The following is an 18,290-nucleotide window of genomic DNA, read 5'->3' as shown; positions in this document are numbered from 1 at the left end:
GCAGGTTGTTTCCCGAGAAGGAGAGAAACGAGGGCCGGGAGTCCTCCAGAAGGTAAGATATTGGACAGATGAAGGGATTTCAGTCTGTGGTGAGGATTTTTCTTTGAGTCCCTGGGCCCAGCCTTCATTAACGCTGATGGCAGAGGCTCAGAGAGCCTCAGACATGCCACAGCAAGACTCTGTTTATCGCAGAGACACAGAGAAATGCTTTGCACCTTTCCCTAGCAGGCTGGGGCTTTTTTCCCCTTAAAGCAGCAATGAATTATTTAGTACTAGATTTGTCAAAGAAAAGCTTCAGCCTGCCACGGTGTCAGAGCTCTAGAACGAGAAGAGAGTTTTAAAAAATTACCGTGCAACAAAGAGGGAGACCAAAGCAGTTTGTTTCCTAATATATATCCCCAACACTCACATTTATTAACATTCAAGGGCTTGGGGGAATTGTTTCAAGCATGTTTTGCCTTTTAAACACTGCCTTTTATGTACTCTGGACATCTGCTCAGTCGAATGGCTCCTTTCTCTGTGAGCCATGCTCATCATTTCTAATAATTCCGTGGACATTTTTATACAGCCCTTAATATTTGCACCTCTGTCGTCTTGTTTTTATCCTCACAACATCCCTGGGAAGCAGGGAAAGGTGGGTATTATTATTCCCATTTGACAACTAAGGAAATCGAGGCCCAGAGGGGTCAAGTGACTTGCCTAAGGTCACACAAGCCAGCCAGAGGTAGTCCTGGAACTAGAACGATAGTTGTATTTAGTGCTTCTATTGACAAGTCCCCTAACTTTATGTGTCACAATTTAGCCTTCCCAACACTCCTGTGACATAGGGATGGGGGGCGGTCAGGCATTTTTATTCCCATTTTACAGACCTCTCCCTGTTTCCTCCAGGCCCCAAAGTTTGTGTCTCTGCAGGGCAATAACCTGGGAAAATCCTTCTTCCTCTCATTCTCCTCCCCCAGTGTAATAACCAGGAATATTCTGCCTGCCATGTGACCTTGGTCAAGTCATTTTACATCTCTGGACCTCACTTTTCTCATCTGTAAAATGGGGACTCAATATCCGTTCACTCCTCTGTCCTCATCCAGACTGTGAGCCCTGCATCAGTTTTTCATTCAATCGTAATTATTGAGTGTTTACGTTGTGCAGAGCACTACTAAGTGCATGGGAGAGTACAATATTCATTCATTCAACTGTATTTATTGAGGGTTTAATGTGTGCAGAGCACTGTATTAAGCGCTTGGGAAGTACAATAAATATAGCAATGTAACAAACAAATTCCCTGCTCACAGTGAGCTTACAGTCTAGAGGGACTGAATGTGATCTAATTATCCTGCATCTACACCACTACTCAGATGCGTAGTGCTTAGCACAGTGAGACCTTAACAAATATAAAGATATATAATAATAATAATAACCATAGAAGCATCCTTTCTCCTGTCATCCTTAGCATATAGTGCTAGTGCTTAGCACGTAGCAAACCCTTAACAAATATAAAAATAATAATAATAAATAATAATGACCACAGGAACATCCTTTTTCCTCCAGGGCATCCAGCATGAAGCAGCATAGACTAGCAAAAAGGGCCCAGGCCCGGGAGTTGGAGGACCTGGGTTCTAATCCTGCCTCTGCCAATTGCTTGCTGAGTGACTTTGGGCAAGTCACGAAACTTCTCTGTGCCTCAGTTACCCCATCTGTAAAATGGGAATTAAATCCTCCTCCTTCCAACTTAGAATGTGAGTCCCTTGCGGGATAATGACTGTGTCCAACTTGATAAACTTATCTACCCCAGTGCTTAGAACAGTGTAAACAGTAGCTGATACATAGTAAGCGCTTAACAAATGCAGTAAAAAAAAAGGCTAGTGGAAGGCCCACTTACCTATAGGGGATCCATCCAAGTGTTTTGCACATAGTAAGCACTTAATAAATGCCATTATTATTATTATTATTATTATCCTTCGCATCTCCACTTCAACAATGTCAAACATCCTCAAAAGCTGAGAGTGATCTAGGATTCATTCATTCATTCATTCATGCAATCATATTTATTGAGTGCTTACTGTGTGCAGAGCACTGTACTAAGCGCTTGGGAAGTACAAGTTGGCAACGTATAGAGACGGTTTATGAAAACAGCAGATTGCCTTCATGACAAAGTTAGACCGTAAGATATTCCTTTGCTGTGAAAGTTCTCCACAAATAACTGAATTTATCTGATGGATATCGAGGTCAAGTGAACGTGTTATAAATATTTATAAAACGCAATCATACTATATGCATAATTTATCAATATATATGGTACACGGAAGAGTGTGTTCGGAAATAAATCCAGCATAAGATTTCCAGGGACCTGAAAACCCTCTTCACAAACAATAACAGCTTCCAAAAGAGGCGGTGCCTCAGAGGAGGGAGGAAGACCATTCTGAGCTGTGCCTGGGAGGAAAACATGGCCATTTGTCTGGTTGTTAAGTGTGGGTCTTGTCTCTTGTCTGTTGTCCCCTCAAGACTTTAAACTCGTTTTCGGGTGGGGAACGTATCTGTTCTATTGTTTGGAGAATCAGCGTGGCTTAGTGGATAGAGCACATGCCTGGGAGTCAGAAGGAGCTGGGTTCTAATCCCGGCTCTGCCACATGTCTGCTGTGAGACCTTGGGCAAGTCACTTACCATCTCTGGGCCTCAGTTTCCTCATCTATAAATTGGGGATTAAATGTGTGAACCCCAAGTGGGACAGGACTGTGTCCAACCTGATTAATATAATAATGATAATGACATTTATTAAGTGCTTACTATGTGCAAAGCACTGTTCTAAGAGCTGGGGAGGTTACAAGGTGATCAGGTTGTCCCACAGGAGGGCTCACAGTCTTAATCCCCATTTTATAGATGAGGTAACTGAGGCCCAGAGAACTTAAGTGATTTGCCCAAAGTCACACAGCTGACAGGAGAGCCGGGATTTGAACCCACGACCACTGACTCCAAAGCCCGGGCTCTTTCCAGTGAGCCACACTGCTTCCCCAATAATATCTACCCCAATGCTTAGAACCTCCTCCTCACCACCAAACCAGTGCTTCCCCGAGCAAGGAAACACAGGAGTCGATTATAGTAGCCACCTCAAGACATAATGACAACAATAATCATAATAATAATAATAACAGTGACAATAGCATTGATGATGAAAATGATCATTATATAATAATTTATCATCATATCAGCAGTATCATTATTACAGTAGTTAAGCACTTACCATGTGCTGAGCACCGTTTTGAGCACGGCGGTCCATATGAGAGAAGCATATCTGACACAGTCCCCGTCTCAACCTGGGGTTTCACAGACTTGAGGCGCCCTTCGGAGAGAAAGACAATTTAATAGCTTCACGGTTCTGACATTTCTATTAAATCTTCCTTTTTCATGCCTCCAGTAGAAAGTAGAAATGTGTATTGAATGGATCTGCATCGATGAGCACTTGCTATATGCCAAGCACTGTACTAAGCTCTGGGGTAGATATAAGGTAATAATAATGATAACGATGATATTTGTTAAGTGCTTACTATATGCCAAGCACTGTTCTAAGTTCTGGGGTAGATACAAGGTAATCAGGTTGTCCCACATGGGGCTTACAGTCTTAATCCCATTTTATAGATGAGGGAATTGAGGCACAGAGAAGTTAGGTGATATGCTGGGCAAGTTACCCAGCAGACAAGTGGCAGAGCAGGGATTAGAACCCACGTCCTCTGATTCACAGTCCCACTCCTACACGGAGTGTACAGTCTAAATAGGATAGAGTGTGATTTAATCCCCATTTTGCCGATGAAGAAGCAGGCACTGAGAAGTTAAGTGATTTGCCCAAGGTCACACAGCTGACGAGGGAGGGAAACTGGGATCAGAACCCAGGCCCTCTGACACTCAGGCCCTCCCAGTCCGGAGTTCCTTCCTCTAGGCCACCCTGCTTCCCAAATGTATTTTGATTCCCAATTTTTAAACTAAAACTATGTCCTGAAAGCCAAGCTTAATAGCAGAGGACTAGGCCACCCCCAGAGTTATCAGAGACGGTTCTGCTCCCGACTGGATAAACCGTGATTGACACACTGGCTAAATTAGCTAGATTTGTCTCTCCGCCTCTATCCTAACCCTGCCCTGGCCATGAAAGGAGCCAGCTGGTCTCCATCTGCAAATTTCATCCTGTGCTCTGGCCGGATTCTTCCAGCTGATCCGCGGATAAATCACCAGCAATGAGGCGAAATGGCCAAAGCCACTGCAGTGAAATATCGCTCCGCGGTTGACCTCAAAGTTCAGATGGAAGTTCACAATTCAATAATCGTAAAAGAGAGAAGGAATGGATTTATTTGCCTGTCCTACTTAATTCTTCACCCAGCCGAAAGACCTTATTATTTTCAGAGGTTAAAAAAAAAATCAGAATTCATGTCCATGAATAAATGGCCGAATTATTAGTTGATCCATAATGGTTTTGAACTAAATGATGCAGGCGAAACTAAACGCTGCATTTGCTTGCTTGGCAAGATTTTCCCAGACACACTCATTTCTGTGATTGGTTTGAGGTGATGGCTCCTTATAATTGAGCTCATTCTTTTTTTAAAAAAATAATGCATTCTTAAAATAGAGTAAGAGTTCAGTTGGGTATAGTTTAAATATGCACCTAGAAAGGGCCAGCACCAATATAACAATTTCTGTACATTTTGGTCACAGTAATGGCAAACAGTGTCATTAATTAGGTGTTTCCGTGAGAGTCCCAAGCACAAAGTTCTCAATAATAATGATAATAATAACAATGGTATTTGGTAAGCACTTACTATGTGACAAGCACTGTTCTAAGCGCTGGAAGAGGTTATGACTCATGTAACCCTATTCCCTGCCTTTGAGGAGTTTACAATCTAATGGAGGATCCTAAGTGAAGAATTATTTGCAAATAGTGGAAGAAGAATTCATTCACTGGTTCAATCATGTTTATTGAGCGCTTACTGTGTGCAGAGCACTGTACTAAGCTCTTGGGAAGTACAGTAGAAAAATAAACTGACACAGTCCCAGCCTACAATGAGCTTATTGCCTAGAGGGGAAGACAGACATTAATATAAATAAACTACAGATATGTGCATAAGTGCTGTGGGGCTGGGACGGGGGTGATGAAGGGAGCAAGTCAGGGTGATGCAGAAGAGGAAAGGAGACCTTCGGGAAGTCCTCTTGGAGGAAGTGTGTCTTCAATAAGGCTTTGAAGGGGAGAGAGTAATTGTCTATCGGATATGAGGAAGGAGGACATTCCAGGCCAGAGACAGGATTTGAGAGAGAGGTCCATGGCGAGATAGAGGAACAGTGAGAAGCTTAGCATTAGAGGAGCAAAGTTATAGGAGGCTGGGTTATATAGTAGGAGAATAGAGAGGTGATGTTGGATGCGGAGATGGATAGACAACGACTGGAGTTTCCTGAGGAGTGGGGAAACATATCCTGAACAATTCTGTAGAAAAATGATCCGGGCGGCAGAGTGAAGTATGGGCTGGAGTGGGGAGAGACAGGAGGCTGGGAGATTCATTCAATTGTATTTATTGAGCGCTTACTGTGTGCAGAGCACTGTACTAAGCGCTTGGGAAGTCCAAGTTGGCCACATATAGAGACGGTCCCTACCCAACAGTGGGCTCACAGTCTAGAAGAGGGACACAGAAAGCAAAACAAAACATATTAACAAAATAAAATAAATAGAATAAATATGCACAAATAAAATAGAGTAATAAATTCATACAAACATATACACATATATATAGGTGCTGTGGGGAGAGGAAGGGGGTAAGGCGGGGGGGATGGGAAGGGGGAAGGGGACATCAGCAAGGAGGCTGCTACAAGCTGGGTAGTATATACTATCACCAAGCAGCGTGGCTTAGTGGATTGAGTACGGGCCTAAGAGTTAGAAAGTCACGGGTTCTAATCCCATCTTGGCCACTTATCTGCTGGGTGACCTTGGGCAAGTTACTTCACTTCTCTGGGCCTCAGCTATCTCATCTGAAAAAATGGGGATTCACTGTGAAGCCCGTGTGGGATAGAATTTTTGTCCAACCTGATTAATCTGGTAACTAACCCAGTGCTTAGAACAATGCATGACACGTTAGTAAGCATTTAACAAATACCATAATTATTATTATTATTATTAAGTGATTGGATTAACTTGGTAGCCATTTGGATGGAGAGGAAAGGGTGGATTTTAGCAATAATAATAATAATGGTATTTGTTAAGTGCTTACTATGTGCAAAGCACTGTTCTAAGTACTGGGGAGGTTACAAGGTGATCAGCTTGTCCCACGTGGGGCTTACAGTCTTAATCCCCATTTTACAGGTGAGGGAACTGAGGCCCAGAGAAGTGAAGTGACTTGTCCAAAGTCACACAGCTGACAAGTGGCAGAGCCGGGATTTGAACCCCTGACCTCTGACTCCAAAGCCCGGGCTCTTTCCACTGAGCCACGTTGCTTCTCTAGACTGTGAACTCGTTGTGGGCAGGGAGTGTCACTGTTTATTGTAGAATCGCTCTTTCACAAGCGCTTTCCTTGCAGAGGATGACCCTAAACTCGAGCGTGATTCTGGGCCTCCAAGGTGGAGACCGTCCCCTTGTCTGTTTTTTGGCCCTTGGCTTCCTGAGTGGGCAATGGGGTGGTCGGCGACCCTCCTCTCTGAACAAGAGCGAGCAGCATGGCCTAGTGGAAAGAGCACAGGCTTGGCAGTCGGAGGACTTGGGTTCAAATCTTGACTCCGCCACTTAATAATAATAATAATGTTGGTATTTGTTAAGCGCTTACTATGTGCAAAGCACTGTTCTAAGCGCTGGGGTACATACAAGGTAATCAGGTTGTCCCACGTGGGACTCACAGTCTTCATCCCCATTTTACAGATGAGGGAAATGAGGCCTAGAGAAGTTAAGTGACTTGCCCAAAGTCGCACAGCCAAGTGGCAGACTCAGGATTTGAACCCATGACCTCCGACTCCAAAGCCTGGAATCTTTCCACTGAGCCACGCTGCTTCCCCAAGGTCACACTTGTGCGACTGAATGACCAATACCATAAGGTCACACTTGTCTGCTGTGTGACCTTAGGCGAGTCCTTCTAGATGGTAAACCCGATGTGGGCACGGATTGTCTCTCTTTATTGCTGAATTGTCCTTTCCAAGACCTTAGAACAGTGCTCTGCACACAGTTAGCGCTCAGTAAATTCAATAAATAGAGAAGCGGCGTGGTTCAATGGAAAGAGCCCGGGCTTGGGAGTCAGAGGTCATGGGTTCAAATCCCAGCTCCGCCACTTGTCAGCTGTGTGACTCTGGGCAAGTCACTTCACTTCTCTAGGCCACAGTCGCCTCATCTGTAAAATGGGGATCAAGACTGTGAGCCCCCCGTGGGACGACCTGATCACCTTGTAACCTCCCCAGCTTTGTACAGAGTAAGTGCTTAACAAATGCCATTATTATTATTATTATTATTGAATAACCTGAATGAATGAATGAACCTGGGCCTCAGTGACTTTATCTGTAAAATGGGGTTTAAGATTGTGAACCCCACGTGGGACATGGACTGTATCCATCTTAATAAGCTTGTATCTGCCCCAGCGGTTAGGAGAGTGACTGAGAGGGACTTAACACCATAAAAAATACTTTCTAGACTGTGAGCCCGCTGTTGGGTAGGGACCGTCTCTATATGTTGACAACGTGTACTTCCCAAGCGCTTAGTACAGTGCTCCGCACACAGTAAGCGCTCAATAAGTACGATTGAATGAATGAATGAATGAAAAAAAAACCCCAGTACTGTTCATTACCAGTAACCAGAGAACTGTAACAGGTTTCCAGGTATCGGAGCACGGGGGGACGGGTCTTCCATATTTCCTGAAGTAGGAGATTTATGGGGTATGGTTTCTTGTGCCAACTTTTCAAATAAAAGCGTATTTTCTGTCTGCTTCTGGTCAACCCTGAAAACAGATGTCATTTTGCTCCATGATCTCAGCCTCCTAATGGGCGGTGATTAAGTCATTCAGTGAGCTCATAATGAGCAGGTGGAGGGGTGGGGAAAGATTAGCAAAGCCAGACCTTCAGTGGAGAATAAGGAAAATGGGGTTGGATGTCTAGGGAGATACGGTAAGATAAGGGGCTATAGAGGGCACCTCCCTTCCTTTCCACAAAGCCAGCCTGATTTGGTTGGTCGTTCAATCGCATTTATTGAGCGCTTACTGGGTGCAGAGCACTGTACTAAGCTCTTGGAAAGTACAATTCAGCAATAGAGACAATTATCATAACACCATTAATAATAATAATGATGGCATTTATTAAGCACTTACTATGCTCAAAGCACTGTTCTAAGCACTGGGGAAATTACAAGGTGATCAGGCTGTCTCACGGGGGGCTCACAGTCTTCATCCCCATTTTACAGATGAGGTAACTGAGGCCCAGAGAAGTGAAGTGACTTGCCCAAAGTCACACAGCTAACAAGTGGTGGAGCCGGGATTTGAACCCCTGACCTCTGACTCCAAAGCCCGGGCTCTTTCCACCGAGCCACGCTGCTTTTCTTTTCCTTTTCCTTTTCCATTTTCCTTTCTGTGTCGCCTGTGCGCTTGGGAACTGTGAGCCCCACCTGGGACAACCTGATTGCCTTGGATCTACCGCAGTGCTTGGCAAATAGTAAACGCTTAACAAATACCCTTCTAGACTGTGAGCCCGGTGCAGACAGGGATTGTCTCTCTTTGTTGCTGAATTGCACTTTCCAAGCGCTTAGTCCAGTGCTCTGCACACAGTAAGTGCTCAATAAATGTGGTTGAATGAATGGTGACGATTGTGCTGGGGCTTCTGATTATGCTGCTGATAATACTGTTGGTCTGAGGGAGGTCTGGGGCTCAAAGCTGCCCTTATTTTTGCAGGCTGGGGGTGGAGGGCACATGCAGATTGAGAGGGGGTGGGGGAAGATTTGGGGATCAGTTGGCCTTAGGGGAAGCCAGGCTTGGTTTGGGGGTAATTGCAGACCTGGAGTTGAGGGTTTGGCGTGGTGATGACACTTTAATGATATGTGGGGATATTATTATTAGTAGTAGTATTATTACATGATGATGCATATTCATGGTCTCTCTGTGTCTGCAGCAGCTTATCTGAGCACGGCCCTGGGAGTCAAAAGGACCTGGGTTCTAATCTCGGCTCCGTCCCATGTCTACTGTGTGACCTTGGGCCCCATGGATGGGTTGCCGGGCTACAGCGGGACAGCGGGTTCGCTGCTGAAGAGGAACTTGATCCGGGCAAGAGCGACGGGGCAGGCTTTGGGATGCCGACCTTCCCTGAAGATGCAGAGAGGAACCAGAAGATCCTGCAGTGGATCATAGAGGGTGAGAAGGAGATCAGCAGGCACAAGAAGATGGTACACTGGTCTTCAGGAGCGAAGAAGCAGATGAGCCACGATGGGTCCGGACCTCTGCCGATTGAGCGGCCAGGAGCCGTCCACCCCTGGGTCACGGCTCAGATGCGGAATGTGGTCCAGCCTTCCCACCACTTCATCCCACCCACGATGCCCCCCAACCCCTTCACACAGCTGGAGGAGGAAGAGAAGAGGGCCAGGAAGCTGCCTGCCAAGCAGAGGGCGAAGCTGCAGAAGTGGGCCGGCGGGAGCAGGGGTGGCTCCCAGCCCCGTGACGGCGTCGTGGTCGTCTGTTACTTCTGCAGAGAACCCATCCCCTACCAGACACTCATCAAGGGCCCGGTGGTCACCCTTTGCCAGTTTAAGGAGCTCCTGATCAAGAAGAGCAACTACAGGTATTTCTTCGAGAAGGTGAGCAACAAATTTGACTGCTGCCTGGTGTTTACGGAGGTGCGGAAAGACTAGGCCGCCCTGCCCATCTTCAAGGAGAAGATCATCGGGAAGGTGGAGAAGATGGATTGACCCTTCCGACAGTCCAGGTCACGGGGTGGGGGCTGGAGGGTCCGGGGGGTCCGGACGGGCAGCCCCTCATCCCCCACCACCCTCTCCTCACCTGGTCACCCCGAGCAGCCGCTCGGAGGGGGCTCACTGTAATGTAGCACTGTCCAGTTGTATTAGAAAGTATAATATGGCCTTGTTTACTAAAGCTCATATTTTTGGTATATTGTAATATATGGGGCGGGGGGGTTTCCTAGGTCCCAGTGCCCTTATGTCAAGGGAAGACTCACCAGCACAGGCCCGCGCAAGCCACCAAATGTGTACAGCTCTCCGCCCCCACCCTCCCACCCCAACCGGAGAAGCAGCTGTAAATATGTACATTTTGGGGATGGGGGCCTGGCCCCCTTCTTATTTTTCATAATAATAATAATAACAATAATTATGGCATTTGTTAAACACGTACTATGTGAAAAGCACTGTTCTAAGCTCTGGAATGCACTGATGACTTGTACAGTGATCTTTTCAAAGGTACTTGGAAAATAATAAAATCACATGAAATTGGGAAACCCCTTCCCCGGCTGCTCTTCTGACAGGGCACCTGGTGTTGGGGGGTGATAGGGCCAACCCCGGGGGTTGCCAAGGTGGGTATTGGCAGGACCCGGCTGGCTGGGGCCCACAATGGGCAGGGTCCACCCTCTCACTCCCACCCACCCCCTGTCAAGATCCCAATGAAGACCCTGTCTTTTTGACGCCCGTGAACTGGGCCAGCCTTGGGGACCCCTCTACCCCAGGCCAGGGCATTGAGTTCCTCCCCTTTTGGAGCACCCCCTGCCCAATAATGAATTATGATAGCGGTGAGCGGTGAGCACTTACTCTGTGGGCCGGGAACTCGTCTTCCACTCTGTTTCACTATACTCTCCCAAGCGCGTAGTACAATGCTCTGCGTACAAGTAACATTCAATAAATTCCATTGATTGATTGATTCTCTGAGCCTCAGTTAACATTCAATAAATTCCATTGATTGATTGATTCTCTGAGACTCAGTTTCCCTGTGTACAGTGGAAATTGAATACCTATGCTCCCTCTTCTCTAGACCTCGAGCCCTGAGTGGGACAGAGACTGTGTCTGCCGTGATTAAGCTGCACTTGCCCAAGCGCTTAGTACAAGCAATGTGACTTGCCCACGGTCACACAGCAGACAAGTGAAAGTGGGGTCATCTGAGGACATGAATGGGGTCATCCGAGGACACGAATGGGGTCACAGAGAGTCCCTTGGGTCATTTGAGGTGAAATCGGACACTAAACTGCTTTCTGAACATTTTCCCAAATTCATAAGTGAAAGTGGGGTCATTTGAGGACACAAATGGGGTCATGGAGAGTTCATGGGGTCATCTGAGGACACAAACGGGTCACAGAGAGTTCATGGGGTCATTTGAGGTGAAATGGGACCTTGAACCGCTTTCTGAAAATTTTCCCAAATTCATAAGTGAAAGTGGGGTCATTTGAGGACACAACTGGGGTCACAGAGAGTTCATGGGGTCATCTGAGGACATGGATGGGTCACAGAGAGTTCATGGGGTCATTTGAGGTGAAATGGGACCTTAAAGTGCTTTCTGAAAATTTTCCCAAATTCATAAGTAAAAGTAGGGTCATCCGAGGACACAAATGGGGTCATGGAAAGTTCATGGGGTCATCTGAGGACACGAGTGGGGTCCAGAGAGTTCATGGGGGTCATTTGAGGTGAAATGGGACATTAAACTGCTTTCTGAAAAGTTTCTCAATTTCAAAAGTGAAAGTGGGGTCGTCGGACACAAATAGTCCTGCCACTCATCTGCTGGGTGACTTTGGGCAAGTTGCTTAATGTCTCTGTGCCTCAGTGACCTCACCTGTAAAATGGGGATTGAGACTATGAGCCTGAGAATGTAAACTAGTCTGCCTTTGTGTTGTTTTATTAAATGTCTTAATTTAATTACATTTTATAGGAAAAAAATGGCTTTTTTTTTGAGAAATGTCACATAGTGTTTTACATAAAAGGGTAAAACTTTACCAGAAAGATACCAAAGTATTTTGGTGTCCAAATACTCATGGATTTATCTATCCCTAATTTATACTTTCCTGGTAGTCAGCAAGATACTAATGCTCAGCTCCACGCCTAAAAGAGGGAATTTCTTTTCAGTAAATTAAATCAATTTCCATACGTTCTGGGCTTACAAAATTTTATTTTCTCTTGCCTTTATTCAATTTAAAATGTATTCTTCTCGGAGCATGAATCAATTTCTTCCTTAGGTTGCAGAGATTCTCGCTCTGCTTTTACTTCAGAAGAGCCAGGGACAAGTCGAAACGCCCTTCCGCTATCGTAGAAGGCTTTTGGGAAATGGCAGTATTGTACCATGGGGGATCCAATTAATTCATTCAATCGTATTTACTGAGCGCTTACTGTGTGCAGAGCACTGGACTAAGCGCTCAGCTTTGCACATAGTAAGCGCTTAACAAATACCATCATTATTATTACTAATTAATGAGGGATAGCTGATCACAGGTTCAGTTTTTAGGGGACGGTCATAGGTCTTGGGAGTTTAAACAGGGCGGGTGATGGGGTGGGCTGAGGATTAGCATCCAGTCCCCATCCCCCCCGCCTTGCCTCCTTCCCCTCCCCACAGCACCTGTATATATGTATATATGTTTGTACGTATTTATTACTCTATTTTATTTGTGCATATTTATTCTAATTACTTTATTTTGTTAATATGCTTTGTTTTGTTCTCTGTCTCCCCCTTCTAGACTGTGAGCCCACCGTTGGGTAGGGACCATCTCTATAAGTTGCCAACTTGGACTTCCCAAGCGCTTAGTCCAGTGCTCTGCACACAGTAAGCGCTCAATAAATACGATTGAATGACTATGAAGCTGCTGCCCTCGTGGCCGGAATAATTCTCCCTCTCCGGCCCCAGAGACACGGCTCATTTTGGGGTCCGGAAGAGAGGAAAGAGTCCGGCTGAGGAGTTTCTGAGAATGCTGGTTTTGATGGCCAACTTTGGTTTGATGGCCAAGTTTGTTGCCAACTTCTACTTCCCAAGTGCTTAGTACAGTGCCCTGCACACAGTAAGCGCTCAATAAATACGACTGATTGATTGATGGGCCGATAGATGAGGTTTCTGGAAGACAGATTGAGAGATTTTTTTTAATGGTATTTAAGTGCTTACTATGTGCCCGTACTAAGCGCTACAAGCTAATCAGTATGGACACAATCCACAAGGGGCTCACGGTCTTCATCCCCATCTTACAGATGAAGTGCTTACTATGTGCCAGTACTAAGCACTCAGTAGGGACACAATCCACAATCTGCTTAATAAATGCCATCATTACTATCACAGCATAATAATAAACAGGCACATTCCCTGGCTGCAATGAGTTTACAGTCTAGAGGGGGAGGCAGAAATTATTATGAATAAATGACAGATAGGAACGTCATTCATTCATTCAATCGTGTTTATTGAGCGTTTACTGTGTGCAGAGCACTGTACTAAGTGCTTGGAAACATATAGAAACAGTCCCCACCCAACAACAGGCTCACAGTCTAGAAAGGGGAGACAGACAGCAAAACAGAACAAGTAGACAGGTGTCAATACCATCAAAATAAATAGAATTATAAGTGCTGTGGGGCTGGGATGGGGGATAAATAAAGGGAGCAAGTCAGGGTGACAACAGAAGGGAGAAGGAACCGACTGGGAAGCGTTAAGCAAGGACTTTGGCTTTGCCACTGTCTTTTCTTTCAGTCACTTCACCTCTCTGTGCCTCAGTTCCCTCATCTAGAAAATGGGGATTAAGATCCAGGAGCCCTATGTGGGACATCAATTTTGTCCAGCTGGATTAGCTTGTATCTACCCCAGTGCTTAGTATAGTGCTTAGTGCTTAACAAATACCATGAAAAAACCCCCCAAACACAAATCCTTTTCCTGAGGAACAACTGATAAGGCTATTTCTCTGTTGACTCCAAGAGCTGGAACAAAAAGGTCTCTCTGAGGAATCTGGGTCAAGGATGCACGGATATTTTTAAAGTAATAAGGAGAAACTTCAATTAATTCAACACTCCTTCTGCCTCTGGGGATGTCTGAGTTCTACAACCGAAAAAATGAGAACAGCACACAAAATATTTCCAGGCTTTCGCGGTTCCAATTATTAGACCTGTTGAAAGAAATAAACATGTCAGATTTATCCATTTGTTTTACCCTAATTTATGTAAATGAGCACCTGGTAAACTAATAACAGTTTTAGAAGGCAGCTTTATACCCAGGCTGGGTATTAAAATGATCTCTTTTTCTTCAAGATGATGTTAGACCTGGAACAAGCAATATTGCGCCGTGATATGATTAGAAGAGTTGCTAATGCAATAAATCTGCATTAAACGTCCTCAGGATGCTAGACAGGGGACTGGGCGAAATGGAAAGACAGATTTCCTGCTACGAAGAGAATGATTTTATAAAATGAGAGAAATGTTTTTGCTGGCCATAGCTTTACAAGCCAAATGGAGACATTGACAGCATTTTTTTAACCCCCTCGTTGCAAATCTTCCAGCAATAGTGCTCCCAAAAGCTCACCTCTTCCAGTTAACCTTCCCTGATTAATATTACTACCACTACTACTAGTAATAATAAGAATTATAGTGGTATTTGTTAAGCACTTATTAAGTGTCAAGCACCGAACTAAGCACCGGGATAGATGCTAGATAGCAGGGTCCCACATGCTATTCGCAGTCTGCGGAGAGAAAACAAGTATTGCATCCCACTTTGCGGATGAGGGAACTGTGTGGCCCAGAGAAGTTAAGTGACTTGCCCAGGGTCACACAGCAGACAAGTGGATTAGAACCCAGGTCCTCTGATTCCCAGGCCCTTACTCTTTCCCACAAAGCCATGATGCTTAACTCCACATTGCCCCAAACCATGTCAACCTTAGTAGTTATGAATTTTTACCCTCCCTCAGCCCAGAGGTATATATTGGTGTAAAGATACACCAACAACAGTGGGTTTATTTAGGCTCAGTCAGGCAGGTAATCCTATTTATTGAGCCCTTATTGTGTGTGGAGCACAGTACTAAGCGTTTGGGAGAGTACAATATAACACTTTCCCTGCCCACCACGAGCTTACAGTCTAGAGGCACTTAGTATAGTGCTCTGCACACAGAAAGTGCTTACTAAATGCCATCGATTGATTGGCTTGTGTCCACCAATCTCTGTTATTGGATTTTAAGCTCTTCAAGAGCAGAGACTGTATCATTTATTTTATTGAACTCTCCCAAGCATTTATTACAGCACTCTGCACACAGTAAGTGCCCATTCAGTGGTATTTATGGAGACTGTTACTTTTTTCCTTTTTCTCCAAGTGCATAGGTGAAGCAGAGAGCTAGAGGGCAAAGTGAAATTGATCTTGGGGAATCTCAGATTTATATCCTATCCCCTTCTCCTACCTGGAACTTGTTTCAGGATCTCTCTTCCTGTCATTCTCTCCCAAGTCCTTAGAGCCGTGCTCTGTACACAGCAGGCTCTCAAGGACTACTGTTGATTAATTGATCGATCGATTGAAGCTCTTGGATTCTTTGTTCTACAACTCCCATCATTGATGATAAGCTCCTCTGGGGCGGGGAATCACATCTGCTAACTCTATGTACTCTCCCAAGCGCTTCGTGCGGGGCTCAGCATATAGAAAGTGCTCAGTCAATAGCACGGACTGATCCAAAACCCAGTGGGTGATAAAGGAGGAAAAGGAGAAATGGATTTGAACCTGTCTCCCCACAACACACAAACACACCCAAACCTCACATTCTCACCCCTATTCCCTACTGCTTACAGAATAACAGCTTGGCCATGTTTTAACAAAAGCACGGTAGAAAAGCTTACCATCAGCTCCATCTGACAGAGGGCTTCATTAAAGGATTATTATACTATCAAGAAAGGTTTTTCTTTTTCAATTTGTCGAGCATCACGCCATCTTTGCCTTGGCCCAAGGAGAGGATTCGATAGCATCTCCGCCTTTTTCTTCTTTCTCTCCTTTCTTCCCTGTAAATCAAAGCGATCCGGGGAGAAGACCTTCACATTTGCCCCATTGATTTAGTGCCGGAACGGAGAGGGAAGAGTCTTTTTACCTGAACGGATGAGATCAAGAAGAGAAGGGGCTCGGAGAAAGCTGGCAATAAATCACACACATTCTTTCTTCCTAATTAAAGACAAACACTGGCTTTCAAGTCAGAGCAACATCCTTTCAACTGGGTCACTGGGGCTGGGGTGATGCGCAGATGGATTATTCTGGCTTAGGATGGGTTTCCCCCCCCCCCCCCTTCCTTTTCTTTTAAGCGGGTCTAACGCATGGAGGAAACAAATAGTTACACAAGTCAAAACGAAACACTCTGCTTAGGTTAGGGATACAATATCGATTTTATTCCTGAGCGTGTTAGAGATCAGCCTAGCTTCTGTTTGTGGAGTTTGGAGCTGGAGGATGTTAGAGCCTTTACTGGGGAGATTCATTTAAAACAGGTCAATTAATCAATCAATAGTTATCAATTTTTTAAATGGCATTTCAGTGTTTATTCTAAGCACTGGGAAAGATACAAGATAATCAGGTTGTATACAGTCCGTGTCCCATATGGGGCTCACAGTCCTAATCAGTCCTAAGCAGCGTGGCTCAGTGGAAAGAGCCCGGGCTTGGGGGTCAGAGGTCATGGGTTCAAATCCCAGCTCCACCACTTGTCAGCTGTGGGACTTTGGGCAAGTCACTTCACTTCTCTGGGTGTCAGTTACCTCATCTGTAAAATGGGGATGAAGACTGTGAGCCCCCATGGGACCACCTGATCACCTTGTAACCTCCCCAGCACTTAGAACAGTGCTTTGCACATAGTAAGTGCTTAATAAATGCTATTATTATTATTACTATTATTATCATGAGGTCCCTAGTTTTCAGTGAATTTTAAATACTCACAATGGGTTCCCTATGCAATGCTAATGAGGGAAAGATAATGGGGTTTCCACAGGATCCTATTATTGCTGGAAACGGCGTGGTGTCTGATCACATAGTAACTTTAAGGTATCTATAATTATAATAGTAATAATAATTATGCTACCTGTTAAGTGCTTAAGTTCTGGGATAAATACAAGACTGTCAAGTCAGATAGAGTGCACCTGTTCCATAAGGGCCTGGCAGTTTAAGTACCTGGAGGGCAGGTATTTATTCCTCATTTAACAGATGACAAAATTAAGATTTCCATTCTCAGTTCTGGCCCTTACCTGCTGTGTGACACTGGGCAGTCACTTAACCACATTAGGGCCCGTATTCCTCATCACTAAGAGGAGGTACAAAGTACAGGGACTATATTCGATCTGATTATTTTACATCTACCCCAGCTCTTGGCACCCAATAAGAGCTAAATAAATGACACACACTGTCATTTTGTCAGGACTGTTTTTGCCTTCAAAAAACACAAGGGCCGTCTTGAAATTGGTACTAAAAAATGGCAGGGAGCACCTAGGCCACTTAACGTCCTGATGGCTTAGTCCCTCCCTCCACTGGGCCTCAGTTTCCTCACCTGTAAAATGGGGATTCTATATCTGTTCTCCCTCCTCCTCAGGCTGTTGAGCCCCAAGTGAGACAGGGACTATTCATTCATTCATTCATTCAATAGTATTTATTGAGCACTTACTGTGTGCAGAGCACTGTACTAAGCACTTGGGAAGTACAAGTTGGCAACATATAGAGGTGGTCCCTACCCAACAGTGGGCTCACAGTCTAGAATCATGTCTAGACTATGTCTGACCTGATTTTCTTTTCTCTCTCCTGGTGCTTAGTACAGTGCATGCACATAATAAGCACTTAACAAATATGGCAGGTATTATTATTTTAATTATTACCATTACTAGGCAGCCTTCCATCTAGTTCTCTGTAACTATCCACCCCCATGACAGCACCCAATAAGCCCCCCACCCCCAGACAGGAAGTCAAAGAGATGGTTTCCACCCTTCCCTAGGAAGAGAAGGCAGCAGGGGCAGAGAAAAAATAACTTCCAATGTAGTGGGAGGAACTTTAAAGATAAGGCAGCAATACCCAGCAAATCAGAAAACTGCTAAACAAGCAGATGAAGGAGATCATTATCCTAACACCCCCATATCCTCTCAGACAAAGGCTTCAGACCAGAGCAAGGTTTTGAGACAGAGGGAGAAAGATGGATATTTCTATTCTGAAGCAAATCAGTCATATTTACTGAGCACTTACTGCATGCAGAGCACTGTTCTAAGGGCTTGGGAGAGTACAATAGAACAGCATAACAGATACATTTCTCCTGTCCACAAAGAGCTTACAGTTTAGAATCATTTTAGGGTGTCAGCTTCAAATCGACAAGAACTTGGAAGAAGTGCTCTCTGGAAACGTACTGTGGATTGCAATTAT

General features: G+C 44.9%; 1 long non-coding RNA gene across 1 annotated transcript; it reads right to left on the bottom strand.

Annotated features, from left to right (window-relative positions):
* Positions 1-13,519: 13,519 nt before the first annotated feature.
* On the bottom strand, positions 13,520-16,171 carry LOC119949573. The gene is made up of 3 exons (XR_005457231.1): positions 16,000-16,171; positions 15,755-15,913; positions 13,520-14,046 (listed from the first exon to the last, which is right to left on the bottom strand). It is a non-coding gene; the product is annotated as an uncharacterized LOC119949573 (long non-coding RNA).
* Positions 16,172-18,290: the final 2,119 nt, after the last annotated feature.

This window comes from Tachyglossus aculeatus, chromosome X2, assembly GCF_015852505.1.
Source record: "Tachyglossus aculeatus isolate mTacAcu1 chromosome X2, mTacAcu1.pri, whole genome shotgun sequence".
Taxonomy (NCBI): Eukaryota; Metazoa; Chordata; class Mammalia; order Monotremata; family Tachyglossidae; genus Tachyglossus; species Tachyglossus aculeatus.
Note: the sequence above shows the minus strand (reverse complement) of the source record. Positions and strands in the feature narration are given on the sequence as shown.